We start from the raw sequence: 19,905 nt of genomic DNA, 5'->3' as shown, positions 1-19,905 counted from the left end.
GCCAACAAGGAATTCATAAGGGAGGGTTGGGGATAGAGAAACTTCAAAAACAGATTCTCTAGGTTTTTTTTTTGTTTTGTTTTTTAAGATTTTATTTATTTATTTGAGAGACAGAATGAGAGAGGGAGAGGGAGAGAGCATGAGAAAGGGGAGGGCCAGAGGGAGAAGCAGACTCCCTGCTGAGCAGGGAGCCCGATGCGGGACTCGATCCCGGGACTCCAGGATCATGACCTGAGCCAAAGGCAGTCGCTCAACCGAGTCACCCAGGCACCCCAGATTCTCTAGTTTTTTATTAAATACTTCATCTCTTTTTTTTTTTTCACTGCTTTATTGGTCTTTTACTAGTTATTTGCGAATTCACCTACATGTTACCATGGAAAACAAAAGACAATAAAATTCAAATCTGTTCACTTGTCAGTAGCATCTTTGGCTAAAAAGTTTGGTCGGAAAAGTTCAGGTGCATGTTACTATCTTTTATTATGATCTATGGGCTTTACCACTCTATTCATATTACCAGGAACAACTGAAAGTACGAACATAACTTTATAAAGTAGAAAATGTGTTTTCTGAAGTGTCAAAACTACATTTCCTTGTTTTTGTTTTTTTTTAAGATTTTATTTATTTATTTGACAGAGACAGTGAGAGAGGGAACACAAGCAGGGGGAGTGGGAGAGGGAGAAGCAGGCCTCCTGCTGAGCAGGGAGCCCAATGTGGGGCTTGATCCCAGGACCCCGGGATCATGACCTGAGCCGAAGGCAGACGCTTGACGACTGAGCCACCAAGGCGCCCCTACATTTCCCTGTTAATTTTTTTTTGATGTCAAATGAATTCAGAAAGCAAACACACTAAAAATTAGGATAAAAACTACTCCAGGAAAGGGTCAAAGAGCTTGGCCATTATGATGACAGGTTACTAATTTCATCAAAAGATGGGTAATCTTAGTAAGTTTTAAAAAAAACCACACTTTTTACATTTTTAAAAAATATTTTATTTATTTATTTGACAGAGAGATAGCAAGAGCAGGAACACAAGCAGGGGGAGTGGGAGAGGGAGAAGCAGGCTTCCCGCCGAGCAGGGAGCCCATTGTGGGACTCGATCCCAGGACCCTGGGATCATGACCCGAGCGGAAGGCAGGCGCTTAACAACTGAGCCACTCAGGCGCCCTTTACATTTTCATTATAGCAGTTATAACTACTTCAAGAAAATTATCTCCCTTTAGCCAGTCTGACAGATTATATAGATTATGAACCAAACAGGACTCTTGCAGCATTTGCATTGCTCCAAAACCTCAAGTGAACTCTGTGTAGTACATATGCTTGGCATACACTTCCACACTGTAAGACTAAATACTTAGGGAACCACCTGACAAACAGTATTCAATATACAGTAACAATTATTATTTTTGCCAGTTGCTATAAAACATTTATGATTATCTTATGACATATTCTTTATAATTAAAAAATGCTTTTAGAGTAATATTTTTCAAAATCCAGTCTTATTCATATATTTTTTTATTTTTAATTTATTTTTATTTTTATTTTATTTTATTTATTTGACAGAGAGACACAGCGAGTAAGGGAACACAAGCAGGGGGAGTGGGAGAGGGAGAAGCAGGCTTCCCACGGAGCAGGGAGCCTGATGGGGGCTCGATCCCAGGACCCTGGGATCACGACCTGAGCCAAAGGCAGACGCTTAATGACTGAGCCGCCCAGGTGCCCTCTTTTTTTTAATAATACAATATGATTTTATTTATTTTTTTGTTTAATTATGTTCAAGGGAGTAAACTAGAAGGACAAATCACTGCATGAAGCATTAATCTAGAGGAGTGGATAGCCAATAGGCTCTTCAGAAAACATCTATTGTATTTAAACTATTTCTCAATACAGTCTTTTCCTTAATGTTGGTAACACATTTTTTTTTTTTTAGCTGGCATATTTTATTTTATTTATTTCTGAATATTTTTATTTAAATTCAATTAATTAACATATAATGTATTATTAGTTTCAGAGGTAGAGGTCAGTGATTCATCAGTCTTATATAATACCCAGTACTCATTACATCACGTGCCCTCCTTAATGTCCATCACCCAGTTACCCCATTGCCCCAACCCCTTACTCGTATACTCTTATACTTAAACCTTCTTCTATCATCAAAAGTTCTGGGTTTAGAAGATGTGACAAGTCAGGTTTAATTAAGATATATTTAGCAAGATATCTTTATACTTCCCGTGATTGTGACAGTGGCTATGAAGAGTTAAATTGACAGAAATTACTCCAGCTGAGAACTCAAAATTTAGTTGATAGTTGATATAATAGATTATATAGATATGTTGAAAAAATACATTTTACAAATATATTCAAAATGCAAAATGACTACTTTCATGTATAGTGCCTTAATAATTTAAATTACAACTGTATTTGGAGCTCAGGAATGTTTGGTTTGCTCTTAGATTTGCTATGATTGAATAATTCTAGAGAATTCAGGAAAAGAGCTTTTGTTTTAAAACGTAGATTTGTGAGGGCTCCTTTCTAGATTATTTCAGTCAGGCTAGGTTAAGCCTCCACTGCATGAAAACCAATGTTACAACTTAGAAAAGCAGATCACTGAAGAAACCGTTTTCAACATTCACTAATTTTACAAACTCTTTGCTGTGATATGGGTAAGCATCAAAATACTGACTGTGACTATGATATTCAGCTCCATGTCCCAATTAGACCTAGACTATGTTCTACTAGAAAAACACCACGAAGTCAGTGTCTCAGGAAAAAAAAAAATCCCAGAAGGCGAATTATGCTGTACAAAATTATGTTTGTAAAGGGCCTAATCTATTCATTTAGAGCGTTCATTTTTATAGAACTAAGCAAAAGTAATGGAAGGTAAAAAATATTCCGTAGTAAAATAGATGTTTTATCAGAGAATAATATAGGAAGTCAAAAGTTCTGGCTATGAGAAAGGCCACATCACTGACTTCACAATTAGACAGCAGTCCCAAGTGACTCCCACAAATGGCACAAAAGAAAGCTGAATGGTGAAGGCAAAGACAGTTGGGTTTCACTGCTAGCACTAGGCCCATCTGCTCCCAAGGACAAATGTATCTTCCTTTGAAAGTTCATCGTTCCTTTCAAGCAAAACATTCTAGTTTCGTGGTATTCAGCGGGAGAAGGGAGGGCCCTGAATTGTACATTAGGTAAGGCTGTATTACAAATGCCGTTTACTCCTTCCCCTAAATTTAACACATTAATTTATGGCTGTTTGCTGAAAATGTCTGCTATTTCTAAAGTGAATATAGTTTTGTTTGCTATTAAAGTGGTGACAGGGTGCCTGGGTGGTACAGTCAGTTGAGCTCCTGACTCTTGGTTTCCGCTTGGGGGGTGATCTCAGGGTTGTGAGATCGACTTCCTGTGTTGGACTCGGGCTCAGTGCAGAGTCTGCATGGGATTTCCTCTCCCTCTGCCCCTCCTGCTGGTGCCCTCTCTCTCTAAAATAAACAAATCTTTTTTATTTATTTATTTGACAGAGAAAGACACAGCGAGAGAGGGAACACAAGCAGGGGGAGTGGGAGAGGGAGAAGCAGGCTTCCCGCTGAGCAGGGAGCCCGATGCGGGGCTCGATCCCAGGACCCTGAGATCATGACCTGAGCCGAAGGCAGACACTTAACCAACTGAGCCATCCAGGTGCCCCTAAAATAAACAAATCTTAAAAAATAAATGAATAAATAAATAAAGTGGTAGGGGCGCCTGGGTGGCTAAGCCAGGGTTAAGGGTCTGTTGATTTGGGCTCAGGTCATGATCTCGGGATTGTGAGACAGAGCCCTGCATCAGGCTCCATGCTGAGCATGGAGTCTGCTTCAGATTCTCTCTCCCTCTCCCTTCCCTCTGCCCTCCCCCCAGTCGCTTGCGTTCTCCAAAATTTATAAATAAAATTAAAAAAAAAATACAGTGGTGATCAATTTTTTTCCTTCTGTGTATTTTAACTTTACACAGTGAAAATCTTCAAACCTAGAGAGAATACTATGTACCCCTTACACAGCTTCAACAATTATCAATGTTTTGTCATTCTTACCTATTACTTCCAACTTCCTTTCTTTTTTGATAGTTATTGATAGAGATTTGATAAACCTAGATTTTATTTGATAGATACAAAATCTCAGGTATCACTTTGGTATTTAATCACTAATAAACAAGGAGTATTTCTTAAAAACAAAACCCTAACACCTTTATTACACCTATCCATACTGACATTTTTTTTTTTTTAAGATTTTATTTATTCATTTGAGACACAGAGATACAGAGAGAGAGAGAGAGAGAAAGCATGAGCAGAGAGAGAGAAAGCATGAGCAGGGAGAGAGGCAGAGGGGGAGGGAGAAGCAGGCTCCTTGCTGAGCCAGGAGCCCGATGTGGGGCTCGATCCCAGGACCCTGGGATCATGACCTGAGCCGAAGGCAGACGCTTAACTATCTGAGCCACCCAGGCACCCCTCCATACTGACATTTTTAAAACATCATCTGATATCCAGTCAACACTCAGGTTGTGTCAAAAGTATCTTTTCATAGTTGGGTTTGTCCAGATTAGGATCCAAACAAGGTCCACACACTGCATCTAGTTCACGTACCTCTCAAATCTCTCTTTTCAAATTGAGGTATAAGTGACACAGTGCTAGCTTCAGCAGCACATACACTAAAAATGAGATATAAATGACACATAAGTCTGTTGTTTTTTTTTTAAAGATTTTATTTATTTATTTGAGAGAGAGAATGAGAGACAGAGAGCATGAGGGGGGGGAGGGTCAGAGGGAGAAGCAGACTGCGGGACTCGATCCCGGAATTCCAGGATCATGACCCGAGCCGAAGGCAGTCGCTTAACCAACTGAGCCACCCAGGTGCCCCACACATAAGTCTGTTTTAATCTAAAAAATGTCACCACCTCCACCCCCTACCTGCTTTCATTTGTTGAGAGAACGGGGTCATTTGTCCTGTAAATTTCCCACATTCTGGATAGTGATGTCATTTCATATGTTCTTCTAGTCACCTGTATTTCTGTAAGTTGGTAGTTAGATCTAGAGGCTTATTATTAAATTATTTTGGCATTTTATGCCATATACTTTGGAGGAGTACATAGAAAATCTTCTTAAATTTAGATTTAGAAAAATGACACTTGAAACAAACACATTTCTGGCTAATGAACTAGACTAAGGAAAAAAGGCTGAGACTTCAACCTAGTATGTTTGCTGTTACCACGTAGTCATAGTCACAGTGGCAGAACCTTAAAAATGTTTTTTTTTTTTTTAGGATTTTATTTATTTATTTGACAGAGAGAGACACAGTGAGAGAGGGAACACAAGCAGGGGGAGTGGGAGAGGGAGAAGCAGGCTTTCCGCTGAGCAGAGAGCCCGATGCGGGGCTCGATCCCAGGACCCTGGGACCATGACCTGAGCCGAAGGCAGACGCTTAACGACTGAGCCACCCAGGCGCCCCCTTAAAAATGTTTTAAAATAAACCCCAAACATTATCACAAATAAAATATATTGATTCTTATTTCCATGAAAGTACAACCTTCTGTCTTTCTTTCCTAAAATTAAACTGACTGTATCTAGTAAAAAAAAACACTCCCTGTTACTAAATGTAAAAAGGACAAATAGAGACACTAGTTATATAGTACACGATTGAGAGGGAGATCTGGTCTAGTGGAAATTATCAAGAATCTTATATATGATTCCTAATATTACCTAACCTTTTTGCTTTTAAGAAAGCTTATAGAAAGTTATCTTAAAAAAAGACTGAAAAGGGGGGCACAGTAGGAACATGCAGCACAAGTCCCAGGGAAAAAGTGAACAAAGCTATTAATAAAGTGTGTGGGTGATTTTTATTTATATAGATGAGAATGTTTTATGTATGATTTTCTAAAGGTTATGCAAGAACCAATTGTACTGAATTGTAATAAAACTGCTCCATACTGGGAATTTTCCTGACACACTGCCAGTTCAGCTTAGTGGAGGCTGGAAACAATAGGGTTTCTTATTGCCCTTATTCCAAGTTCATACTGAAGACAGCTAATTTGATCTCTATTAAAACATACAATGTAAAGGAAAAATTAAACATTTCATTTTAGTCTGTGTGTCTAGAAAATACACAAAAACAAGGAAAAAATAAAACCTCTCTTATTGTATGCCAGTAAAGAACACTATTTATTAAAAACAATCTTCCCTTAACAGAATTAATAGTTAAATATATGACTTACATTTGATTACATCTTCAACTTAAGTTATATGCAAATATTTTAGTGATGATATATCCAGTGATAATAAAGTGAATTCAGAGTCCATAGAGCACTAAGAAAAATCATTTGTGCTGTGATGAACATGAAGTATTAGAAGTTAGCACCATGTTTTAATTAAGTTTTAAGAATATGAATGCTCCTGAGAGAGAATATGAGAGCTCTTGAAAATTATTCATCCATGAACCTCAAAAACATTATGTTGAGCCAAAGAAGTCAGACACAAAAAATACATACCATATGATTCCATTTATATGAAGTTCATGAACAGGTAAAACTAACATATGAGATTAGAAATTAGAATAGCAGTTGTGGGTAGAGGAGGCTGACTGGCAAGGGACATAAGGATATTTTCTAGATTATGGCAATACTGTGCTCTGTATCTTATCAGAGACATTGGTTACATGGGTACATACATCTGTCAGGCTCAAACTCTACGCTTAAGAACCAATGCATTTTATTTTATTATTTTTTTTTGAAAAAAAAAATTTTTTTTTAAAGAACCAATGCATTTTAAAGAAAGTTACACATGGTATTTTAAACCGGTCAACAGTAATTACTGAATGACCACGTTATTACAGATTCTCACTACATTTCTGTATTACGTCTAACTATGAAGAGAGCCTGGCAGAGGAAATTTCAACTAATTCATCCCTACTATATAATAGAGAAAGTGATTTTAAAAAATCAGTATGTATTACTGAGCAATTATTTTATTTCATTAGGCCTCTTAGAGAACGGAGAACTTAGTTTTTGCCTTGAAGTTTATAATCTTTTGGGGAACACTAGTTCGTATCAAAGAACAGGAAAAATATAAATTATAAGTCTGTGTTATGAGATATATTCAGAGAAGATAAGAAACAGTGATGTTTATAATAGTTAGCAAAACCTTTCCATTCAATCACTAAACTATTATTTGTTAAGCATGTACACTGTGCAAGGCATTGGGACACAAAGATAAGTAAGATACAGTTCCTAATTCAGAAAAGCTTAGACTTTCCAGGAAAGAACAAGAAACTGAGTTTGATTTTCAAACTCTCATATGATTTAGGAAAAGGTAAAAAGTAGGGCATTCTAAATGAGTGGAACATGATGAAGGTTGTTAACTTCATTAAGTTTGATTTGCGTAGCAGAATTAATATTTACTAGGTGGACTACATTTCATTCATTTTCCTTTTCCAGGAAATCACTAGCTAATTTCCTTTACTTGAAGCTGGCAGACCTTGAGTAGATGTAATGATGTTAATAGGAAGAATCATGTAAAAGAGAGTTATGACTGTGATCTGAGAATCTTAATACCCCTTGGAGATTATGGAAAGCATAGCTCCCACTGTCCCACACATGCTTTTAACAGAGAGCAGAGTCATTTACTGATAGAACAGGATTACAATTAATTTGTTAATGTCAATGGAATTTCAAGGCCTAGTCCCTGTAACAACAAATTTAAGCACTGAATTATAATAGTGCTTATAAATAGTTAGAAATGCCTTAACCACTGGTAATCACTTAAAATAAAAGAGCCAAAATTTAAAGTATTAATCAAGAGCACCATTTTGACCTTTGAAGCACCATGACTTGACAAGTTTTACTGAATTATCTCTTTAATAGGTCAATATTTCTTTTCAGCTAATTAGCTTCCACGTGCATTAAAAAAAAAAAAAATTGGTTCCTGACTGATCAACTACATAAAGGAGAGAAATGGTGACTAACTTCACTTCTTTATTTTGAGGTCAATCCTTTATTTATTAGTTTTAATATCTGCCTACTTTAGGAGTTTAGCCTATTTTTTTTTTTTTTTAAGTAGGCTCCACACCCTATATGGGCTTGAACTCATGACCCTGAGAGCTGCATGCTCTACTGACTGAGCCAGCCAGGTATTCCCAATTTAGCTTTAATAAGATTCTGGTAACACAAATACTTTTTCTGCAGTAGAATTATGTTGGAGAATTAAACAAAAATTCTGCCATCAGATATAGGTCTATCTTAGTAGCTATGCTGGTAGGATTCAACTTCTTCAAGGAGTTGCATAAAGGAACTCCATAACAGATTCAGGGAGATTTGCCAGATGGGCAACTGAGTTTATCATCTTTCTTTCTACAGAAAAGTGCCTCTCGCATGCTCCTAGGTATCTTTCTAGCAAAGCTTATGACTAGACAGTTATTTTGCGAAATTTCCCAAACATATTCTGAAATGACAAAATATTTTCAACATAAAAAGCTGATGAAGGGGCGCCTGGGTGGTGCAGTCGGTTGGGTGTCCAACTCTTGGTTTTGGCTAGGGTGGCGATCTCAGGGTCATGGGATTGAGCCCCACATCGGGCTCAGTGTGGAGTCTGCTTGGGTTTCTTTCTACCTCTGCCCTCCCACCTGCTTTCTCATGTGCGCATGCTCATTCTCTCTCTTGCTCTCTTTAAAATAAATGAATAAATCTTAAAAAAAAAAAAGGCTAATGAAAAGACGGAAGAGCAGCATGTGGAAACTGTTGCAGAAAACTTCTATCAGTGCTACAGTTTAGTGTAACATTCTTCAAGGAAATTAAATCAAGAGTTAGGGAAAATTAGGTAAGGAAAAGAGCATTCATAGGCAAACAAACCTTTGTATTAAGTGTAAAAATAATATGTTCCTCAATTTAAGCTATTTATTCATTTTCATATTGAATGAAACGGATTAAAAACCATGGTGTAAACAGAACTCGTAGAGACATGTGAAACATACCTACCTAACATCAGTTTAGCCATCTGTAGTGTGACTGGTTCTGAGACTTAGATATTATAAAGAAAAAGAAATTTTGTACATGTCAAAACTATCCAGTGGCACTCTTTTGAATTTGAAATTTACTTTCATTAAAAATGTAAAATTTGCCGTATTATATGAAGTCAGTTCCAAATATTTTAGCTAAGTTAAAAAAAATGGCAGAGCAACTTTAAATATATAGCAACTTAAGCCTAAAAAACCAAAAGTCAAATAATTAGTATAATATGAAACTATAATGTTAACAAATTTGGATTCAATGTTTATTCACTATTATGTTGCTTTAACAACTTTTAGATTTTGGTACAATATATAAAGAGCTTGAAAGTCCTCCCATCCTTACAACAACAAAAAGCTGAAAAAACTGAAAATCAACAAATCTTCTGGGAGGTATTAGAGAATTGAGGCCACAGGGTAAAACACTGCCCCCAAAACAGGAGAGACGGGCGATACAGAGAATCACAGTTTAACAGGATCAGAAACCACCAATGGAGTCAGCAACTACTAGGAATCCTTAAAAGAATAATATACTATTGTTGGACTGAGCACAGATTAGCTTGAGAACTAAAAACACTTTAATGAGTTTTACTTCCAGGAGCCTCACCAGGTTCTCACTGTGAATATAATCCCCTTATACTTACCTTCCAACAGTAGGAAGGGAAAAGTAACCATTTTGAAAATATGCCCAGAGCATTTTGTTGTCCTGAACATATGCTCACTCTCAAGGGAAACTATTTTACCAGAGCCTAACCTACGTGGGAAAAAAAAGAAGCTGAGAAGTAGGGAAAAAAAGCTGAGAAGCACCTGTGAAGGTTATAGCCCAGGAGCATAGGCTCACTAAAAAGAGTGAGATTTAGGAGCGCATGGCTGGCTCAGTTGGAGAAGCATGCAACTCTTGATCTCAGGGTCATGAGTTTGAGCCCCATGGTGGGTGTAGCAATTACTTAAATAAATAAATAAAAATAAACCTTAGAAAAGAATGAGACTTAGTCATAGGATTATAGAATGATTCCCCTTCCCCTGTATCTTACCACCACATCAATAGGGCTCCTGTATAAAAAGAGGAGATTACAACTGAAGCAAGGCTCAGACTGTTTTATGTTATAAAGAAGCAGCCTGTAGGGACACCAAAAGATAACAGGGGAGACAAAAACAAGGACACTACAGGAAATTCAGGCCCTGACATCTACAGCTACACCCAACTGTAAATACAACCTAGCTCCTAGCCAGATAAACATAAGACCTCACACTAAAGACACATCATGTCCAGCTTTCAACAACAAAAAATTACAAGTATGCTAAAAGACAAAGCAAGCATCAGAATCAGACTTAGCTATGATGGAAATTTTGGACTTACCCGATTGGGAATTTAAAATAAGACTAATATGCTAAAGGTTCTAATGGACAACATGTAAAAATAGATGGATAATATAAACAGAGATAGAAACTCTAAGAAATAATCTAAAGGAAATGCTAGAAATAAAAAACATTAACAGAAATGAATGCCTCTGATGAGCTCATCAGTAGATTGGACATGCCTGAGGAAAGAATCAGTGAGCTTTAAGATATGTCAACAGGAACTTCTCAAACTGAAAGCAAAGGGAAAGAAAGTGAAAAAAAGAAAACCAGAATGTTCAAAAACCGTGGGACAATTACAAAAGGTACAACATATATACAACAGGAATATGAGAAGGATAAGAGAGAAAAGAGAGATAAAAGAAGAAATACCTGAAATGGATGAGCATTCCCAAGACTAATGGTAGACAACAAACCACAGATTCAGGAAGCTGAGAGATCACCAAGCATGATCAATACCAAAAAATCTACCCTTATAGCATACTCAAACTGCAGAAAATCAAACACAAAGAGAAAATCTTGAAAGATGCTGGGGGGGTGGGGTGGGGGTGGGGAACCCTTACCTAGAAAGGAACAGAGATAAAAATTACATCATGCTTCTCTTAAAAAACCATGCAAGCAACAGGAGAGCAAAGTATTTAGTGTTGAAAGATAAACCTACCAACACTGAATTCTGTAACCAGTGCAACTGTCCCTCAAAAGTGAAGGAGAAATAGTTTCTTTAACTAACAAAAATTGAGGAATCTGTCACTAGCAGACCTGCCTTGCAAGAAAGATTAAAAGATGTTCTTCAGAGAGAAGGAAAATGACACAGATCAGAAATCTGGATCTACATAAAGAAAGAGCATTTGAAAATAAAATATAAAATATTTTTTCTTATTCTTAACCGATCTAACATAGTATCTTGTTTGAAAATGCTGGTGGTATTTTGATAGGGATTGCATTAAATGTGTAGACTGCTTTGGGTAGTACAGACATTTTAACACATTTGTTCTAATCCATGAGCGTGGAATGTTTTTCCATTTCTTTGTATCATCTTCAATTTCTTTCATAAGTGTTCTATAGTTTTCAGGATACAGATCTTTTACCTCTTTGGTTAGATATTTCCTGGGTAACTTATAGAACCTTGAAATTTCAGGGCACCTGGGTGGCTCAGTCGTAAAGTGTCTGCCTTCGGCTCAGGTCATGATCCCAGGGTCCTGGAATCGAGCCCCGCATCAGGCTCCCTGTTCAGCAGGAGACCTGCTTCTCCTTCTCCCACTCCCCCTGCTTGTGTTCCCTCTCTCATGCTGTCTCTCTCTCTGTCAAATAAATAAAATCTTTAAAAAATTTAAAAAAAAAATCAAAACTTCCGGTTTAAAAAAAAAAAAAGAACCTCGAAATTTCTTGAGTGACAGGAGTGTCTGTTATTCATGATGGGATCTGACAGCTTATATTAATGAGGCGACTCATGGTGAGTGCCTAGATAGGTTAGGCTAAGGAGATGAGTCAGGACAGGGCTGGCCATACCAGAAAGATCAACCATGTTATTAGAGGGTTGGAGCTTTGAGCCACATGACATTAGCCTGGTCTCTGGAGAAGGGAGAGGAACTGGAGGGGAGTTCAGCTATATGGCCAATAAGTTAATCAATCAAGACTATGTAAATAAACCCTAATAAAAACTCTGGCTTAGGTGACCTTCCTTAGTTAACAATACTCTGTGCATAATTGATGTGCAAGGAGGGTGACATGCGTAGACTCCATGGGAAGAGGACACTGGATGTTAAGTGTTTGGGATGGTGGGTGGAAAAAAGGCAATTATAATTGTGTAAGTGTGAAATTTAAAGGCAAAGAAAATGATACTAAATCTACCTTCTTTACTACATATTGTATGATTTCATTTATATGAAATGTCTAGAATAGGCAATCTACAAAAAAAGTAGAAAGTAGATTAGTGGCTGCCCAGGGCTTGGGGAGACTAGGAGCTGGAAGGTGAAGGGCTGAGGGGTTTCCCTTTGGGGTAATGAAAATATTCTAAAATTAATTATGGTGATGATGGATGTATAACTCTTGTAAATATACGAATTCAAACCATTGAAATGTACACTTTAAGGCATGAACTGTATGGTATGTAAATTTCAACTCAATAAAGCTGCTAAAAAAACACCTGGTCAAGAAAATGAAAAGACAGGCAACAGACTGGGAAAAAATATTTGTAGGAGACACATCTGGTAAAGGAATATCATCTAAAATATACAAAGAATTCTTAAAACTCAGCACTAAAAACAAACCCAATTTAAAAAAAATGGGCCAAAGGCCTTAACACACACCTCACCAAGAAGATACACAGAGGGCAAATAAGCATATGAAAACATGTGATGCATCATATGTCATCAGGGAAATGCAAAATAAAACAACAATATACTACTGCACACCTATTATAATGGCCAAAATTCCTAACATTGACACTGTTAAATGCTGGCGAGGATGTGGATAACAGGAACTTTCATTCACTGCTGATGGGAATGTAAAAATGGTATGGCTACTTCAGAAGACAGTTTGGCAGTTTCTTATAAAACTAAACATACTCTTACCACAGTATCTAGCAATCATGCTCCTTGGTGTTTACCCAAAAGAGGTGAAAACTTATGACCACATAAAAACCTGCACATGGATGTTTATAGAGCTTTATTCATAACTGCCAAAACTTGGAAGCAACCAAGATGTCCATTAGATCAATAAACTGCAGCACATCCAGATAATGGAATATTATTTAGCACTAAAAAGAAATGAGCTATGAAGTCATGAGGAGGAAACTTCAGTGCATATTACTAAGTGAAAGCAGCCAATCTGAAAAGGCTACATACTGTTAAGATTCCAACTACATGATCTTCAGGAAAAGTTTAAAACTATGGAGACAGTAAAAAGTTAGTGGTTGTCAGAGGCTCGAGGGAAAGGAGGGATGAACAGGCAGAGCACAATTTCTAGGACAGTGAAACTACTCTGTATGATACCATAATGTTGGAAACATGACATTATACCTTTGTTCAAACCAACAGAACATACAATGCTGAGTGAGTCCTAATGCAAACTATGGATTTTGGGAGATAATGATGTGTCAGTATAGGTTGATCAATTATAACAAATGTGGGGCGCCTGGCTGACTCAGTGCGGTGCAGCACGCCAACTCCTGATCATAGGATTCTAAGTTCGAGCCCCATGTTGGGTATAAAGATCACTTAAAAGCTAAAATATTAAAAAAATTGTAACAAATGTACCACTCTTGTAGAGGATGGTGATAATAGGAGAAGCTATATATTTGTGGGAGCAGGGTGCTATGGGAAATCTCTGTAGTTTCCTCTCAATTTTGCTCTGAACCTAAAACTTCTTTAAAAAAGTAGTCTATTAAGAAAAAGCACAAACAAAAAACAAAACAAAAGGATTAAGTAGGAGGCACACAGATATATGTAACTATTAAATCTATTAAGAAGGCAAAAAAACAAAAACAAAAATACCCCTCTTACCTTGAAAACCCCCACTGTGGATTTAAAATAATGTTTAATTTCAGTATACACTAAAAAAATAAGGGACAGATGGTAAGAGTCAATGGTAAGAATAAGGGCCAAAGAGTATGGGTAAGAGGCAGGTGGGCAGGCCACTTAATTATACTGTAATATAAAAATATTTTATAAAAATTCAGTCACCACTGAAGCTTGAGAGTTTTACATGTAATTCTGATGTATTTAGAGTGCATGGAAACTTACAAAGTTAAGATGATCTTATCGGTAGAAAAGATATAAACCAGCTTAGCCAAAAGAAGTATTTTGATTGCCTAATTTAACTCTGTAAAGGAGAAGTAAATCTTATAGCTGGTCTCTGTAAACCTCACAGCTGGAACATTCTAACAGCACCTTGCAGTTTCCAGTGATCAAAGTAAGTTACTTTATATACTAAACTAAGAATTTCATAATAGAAATAATGCAACACCAGGGGGTGCGGTTATCATGAAATAATTACACTCCTGGGAGATTACAGGCACAAGGCTGTACCCCAGGGGTGTGATTATCCCATGATAACCACATCCACTGAAATTGCATTATTGCAAAAATAATCTCTATTCACCGGTGAGATATTATTCAATAGGTGATTTTTTAAAATGAAAAGATTTTTTAGCTTGAATCAGCAAGTGGATTAGGAAATTGGCCAGTTTATTTTTCATTGCATTCAAATTCAGAATAAAACATCATTATTATTTGCTTTCCTATTTGATATAGTAGAGTTTTTTATTTTGTTTTTGAGAAACCTTTAAGAGTTTCTCTTAGTGTTAGTTAAGTGGCACTTCTAAATTCAGGTCAAACTTCAAACATATTAACTAAGCAATAAAATTTTAAATAATTTACTTCTATGTAAAAAATTTTAATTCTTCTAAAATAATATTCACTTAAAAATTACAAATGTACAACCAATGTTAATATATTGGTCTATTTCCTGCCATTTTTCTACAAGTAGCTGTCTATATGTCTACCTACAGACACCAAGAGAAACACAAATGGAATCCATGTAGCTTTGTTTTATAATCTGTTTTTTTATTTGACCAAATGTTTTCGACAACATCCATATCATTAAATCTTCATATCATTATCAATTGTTCTTACATACAGCTGAAGCTGATGGTTCTCAATCTTGACAGTGCATCAGAAATAGATCAGTAACTTTCATCATCTCCTGTGGTATCACAGATGGTGAAAGTTATTGATCTATTTTTACCATAATTTTATTACAGAGTTCAGTGCTTTGAGATATTCTCAGATGAATAAGATAAAGGATTTAAGAAATTAAAAAATATCCTGTGTATTTACCAGTATTTGTTCTCACACATTTGTCAGTTTTAAAGGAGAAAATGGAAATGGAAATTTTCCTAATGCCTTTTTCTATAAAGAGTGAGGCAAAGAATTAGACTGCTAGTTATTTCTCATCATGAATATACAATTTACAAAACACCAGTAACTCTTTGCTTTATTTAGCTGTTCCCACTATTCTGAAAATAAATTTAATATAGGAGTACAAAGGAAAACATTACCTTCTGAAGGATATCATGAAATATTCAATGTCTATTAAGCCTAAATTTTAAGTTTCTCTCCCAATTTTAATCACACATTTTAATATAAAAGTAAAAGAAAGTCACTTGTAATTTCACCAAATTATTAAACTATTTCATTCTTCCATGTTTCCTTCCAGTCCTAATGTATACACATGTAGTTTTATATTATCAAAATCATAATGTAGATTCAATTAGTATTCCTTAATTCACTAAATATAGCAACAGTTTATTCTGCCATTCCCCTAGTGCTAGGTATTTAGTTTATAAGAGTGAAAAATTAGAAATGATGCTGAAATGAACATTTCCCTTAAAATCAAAAAAAGGATTTTCATCACATTACCATCTTTTCTTCTCCACTGTGCTATCCCACTTCCAAAAACAACACACCACACTACACAGGATATTCTATGGCATCATTTTTGCCTAAACCTGTTTTCCTAAATTTTCAGATCATGATCATCCTCTAGGGGTGAGAGTCTCAGACTCCTTTCAGGACTCTGATTCAATAGGAGCTTGGGAACCAATATCTATCTTTAACAAAAAAAACAAAAAAATTTTTTTAAAGAGAGAGCACGCACATGCAAGCGGGGGGTGGGGAGAGAGAGAGGGAGCAGACTCCCCACTGAGCGCAGAGCCCAGCACACGCAGGGGTAAACCTCACAATCCTGAGATCACGACCTGAGCTGAAATCACAAATCGGATGCTTAATGAACTGAGCCACTCAGGAGCTTCCCCTTATCACTTTCTTATAAACTCCTGGAAGCTGAATTTCTAGGTAAAAGAATATGAATGTTTTTAAGGCTTTTGATACATATCACCAAATGACTCTTTAAAAAGGCTATTCCAATTTACCAACGGTGGATTAAAATGTTAATTTTACCACACTTGCTTCAACATTGGATGTATACTTCTTTTAAACCTGCCAAATTTGGTAGGCAAAAAGATAATATATTATTTTAGTTTTCATTTCTTTGGTTATTTTTTTTTTTTTAATTTTATTTATTTGACAGAGAGAGTGTGCACAAGCAGGGGGAGCAGCAGAGGGAGAGGGAGAAGCAGGGAGCCTGACATGGGGCTTGAACCCAGGACCCTGAGTTCGTGACCTAAGCTGAAGGCAGATGCTTAACTGACTGAGCCACCCAGGTGCCCCTATTTCTTTGGTTATTAATGCTCTTGAAAATGTCCTCATAGGTTTGGGGCGCCTGGGTGGCTCAGTTGTTAAGCATCTGCCTTCGGCTCAGGTCATGATCCCAGGGTCCTGGGATCGAGCCCCGCATCGGGCTCCTTGCTCTGCAGGAAGCCTGCTTCTCCCTCTCCCACTCCCCCTGCTTGTGTTCCTTCTCTCGCTGTGTCTCTCACTGTCAAATAAATAAATAAAATCTTTAAAAAAAAAAAAAAAAAAAAAAAAAGAAAATGTCCTCATAGGTTTAATGGCCATTTGGAGTCCTCCTTTTCTAAGCTACGTATATTTATATCTTTTGCTCTTTTGCGTTTGTATGTTCATTTTTTTCATGTTGACTTGAAAAAACATTTTATGTATTATTGAAAGAACATTTTATATATTAGTGATATCAACTATAGTATTTCAATAAAGTTAATACTTTTTTTTACCCTCTACCACCCCACTGCTCAATTCATTTAGATACAGAGAAAGAGTCACTAATTTGTAGACATCTCAAGCTTGGTTACAAATATGTTAAGACTTATTAGAAGCTAAAAAATACAGCATTTTTCTATTTGGTTCACTTTATTTTGAAAAAGTTTATATGACTGAAGAACAGTACTACAGTATAACCCCACCATAAGTGGGCTCCAAAAACTTTGTATAAAATGAATGATTAAAGTTTATGAATGTAAACGGGTGGTGGAGGAGAGCTAATAAACCAGCTTTGTTGTATCTGAATTCACCAAGATTTTATTTATTTGAGAGACAGAAAGAGAGAGCACGAGCAGGGGGTTGGGGCAGAGGGAGAGGGAGAAGCAGGCTCCCTGCTAAGCAGGGAGAGCCTGATGTGGGGCTCAATCCCAGGACCCCAGGATCATGACCTGAGCCAAAGGCAGACACTTAACCAATTGAGCCACCCAGGCACCCCTCACCATTTCCAATACTTTTTTTTTTTTTTTAAAGATTTTATTTATTTATTTGACAGAGAGAGACACAGGGAGAGAGGGAACACAAGTAGAGGCAGAGGGCGAGGGAGAGGCAGGCTTCCCTCGGAGCAGGGAGCCCGATGCGGGGCTCGATCCCAGGACCCTGGCAGAAACTTAACCGACTGAGCCACCCAGGCGCCCCTCCAATACTCTTAAAAATAGGTTAATAGCACAAGTTCTTTTGGTTGTTGTTATAGACTTTCTAATATAGAATCAAGACAAAGCAGGTCTATTGATTACTAAATAAAAGGCTAAGTCTGGAGTCTATCCTACTCATTCTCTCAGAAGCAGGATCAAAGTAAGATGAAGCTAGGGAACAAAGACAGCCATTACCACTGCCTGCCCCTAGCCAATACAGGAGTCATAGAGTTGTAAGGGCACCACAAGGCTGAGTGAAGGAAAAATGAGAAAGATGCAACCCCCTTTCAGATACAACATCAGATTCCTATGACTACTAAGATTAGTGGTCAGAAATATTTGGGTTGGGGCACCTGGGTGGCTCAGTTGGTTAAGCGTCTGCCTTTGGCTCGGGTCACGATCCCGGGGTCCTGGGATCGAGCCCGACGTCGGGCTCCCTGCTCCACGGGGAGCCTGCTTCTCCCTCTCCCTTTGCCTCTCCTTCTCCCTTTGCCTCTCCCCCTGCTTGTGCTCTCTCTCGCTATCTTTGTCACTATCTGTCTGTCTCTATCAAATAAATAAATAAAATCTTTAAAAAAAAAAGAAATATTTGGATCAACGGGTTCTTTATGTGACCTAGTCTACACCCATGTTCTTTGGGGCTTTATTTCTTTTGGGACCACTCTCTCTTCTTTCATCAGTTGAGTGGGGGCAGGGGAGGAGGGAACATCAGTATGTGGGTTTTAAGAGTACCTGCACTGTGGAATTAGTGGGACATTCTTTTGTCAGAGATTGCCAGGTACAGACCAACATTCTCTCATCACTGAGCAAATAGTTTCCCTCTCCGTAAAATATGATTTCTAAACCTTCTTTAGAGCAGTAAGGAAAAAAAAAAAATCAATTGTTAATATTCTGTCTCTGTACTTCTCTACTCATTCTAACATCCATAACATCATAAAAGAAACAGTGTCAAGGGGCTCCTTGGTGGCTCAGTCAGTTGAGCCTCCAACTCTTGGTCTCAGCTCAGATCTTGATCTCAGAGTCATGAATTCAAGCCATGCATTGGGATCCACACTGGGCATGGAGCCTACTTAAAAAAAAAAACAAACCCACAAAAACAAAACAAAAAAAACACTGTCAAACTTGACAATGGATCAAATTCCTAAACTCTTAATATGGGAACTGGCATCCTGAATCCTAAAGCCTGCCTCTGGCTTGCTGGAAGGAAGCAGGATCTCTTGTGAGAGAATAGAGGCTGAAGGTCATATGCTGACTGACAGTGAACCCTGGGCTCAAAGGTGGTAGTGAAAGCCACAGGGAGTCCAAAAAGGTGCATCAGAGGGCTGGTGAACTGAGGGGACGGGCCTTCACGCCCAGAGCACTTGCTTCAGTACAGCAGCTCTGCCTTAATACATGTTCTATGTACTGGGGTTTCATGTAAGATTTCTTTTTAAAAAAGGTTCTATAGCGGGGGCACCTGGGCAGCTCAGTGGCTAAGCGTCTGCCTTCGGCTCAGGTCATGATCCCAGGGTCCTGGGATCGAGCCCCACATCGGGCTCCCTGCTCGGCGGGAAGCCTGCTTCTCCCTCTCCCACTCCCCCTGCTTGTGTTCCCTCTCTCTCTGTTGAAAAATAAAATCTTTAAAAAAAAAAAAAAAGGTTCTATAGCTTCTTAAATAATGCTGAAAAATCTCTTGAGTTATACTATCATCCTTATTTTAAGATGAGTTGAAGCTCATAAAAGTGAAGTAACTTGTTTAAGATTACAGAGTTAAGCAGGTTATTTTTATTTATAATTTATTATCACTTATAGTTGGATTGGTGTGGCTGTCTCAATAATATACTAATAAGGCACTGATAAATTCAAAACTTCTCAGCTTTAATATCTGAGAACTCAGGGGCACCTGGGTGGCTCAGTCGGTTGGGTGTCTGCCTTTGGCTCGGGTCATGATCTCGGGGTACTGGAATTGAGCCCCACATCGGGCTCCCTGTTCAGCAGGGAGTCTGCTTCACTCTCTCTGCCCTTCTCCCTGCTTGTGTGCTCTCTTTCTCACTCTCTCTCAAATAAACAGATAATTAAAAAAAAAAAAATCTGAGAACGCAAATGATCCAAACCAAATTAGACCAGTCTTTTTAAGTCGTCAATAATAAGCAGGAAGGTATAACTTTCAAGTAAAAAA

General features: G+C 37.6%; 1 protein-coding gene across 1 annotated transcript in view; it reads right to left on the bottom strand.

Moving 5' to 3' along the window:
* CIR1 (corepressor interacting with RBPJ, CIR1) overlaps positions 1–19,905 on the bottom strand; it is a 37,806-nt gene that overhangs the window by 4,769 nt on the left and 13,132 nt on the right. The window lies entirely within an intron of this gene.

This window comes from Phoca vitulina, unplaced genomic scaffold (genome assembly GCF_004348235.1).
Source record: "Phoca vitulina isolate PV1807 unplaced genomic scaffold, GSC_HSeal_1.0 scaffold1, whole genome shotgun sequence".
NCBI lineage: Eukaryota > Metazoa > Chordata > Mammalia > Carnivora > Phocidae > Phoca > Phoca vitulina.
The sequence above is the reverse complement of the archived record's forward strand: the minus strand, read 5'-3'. Positions and strand labels throughout refer to the sequence as shown.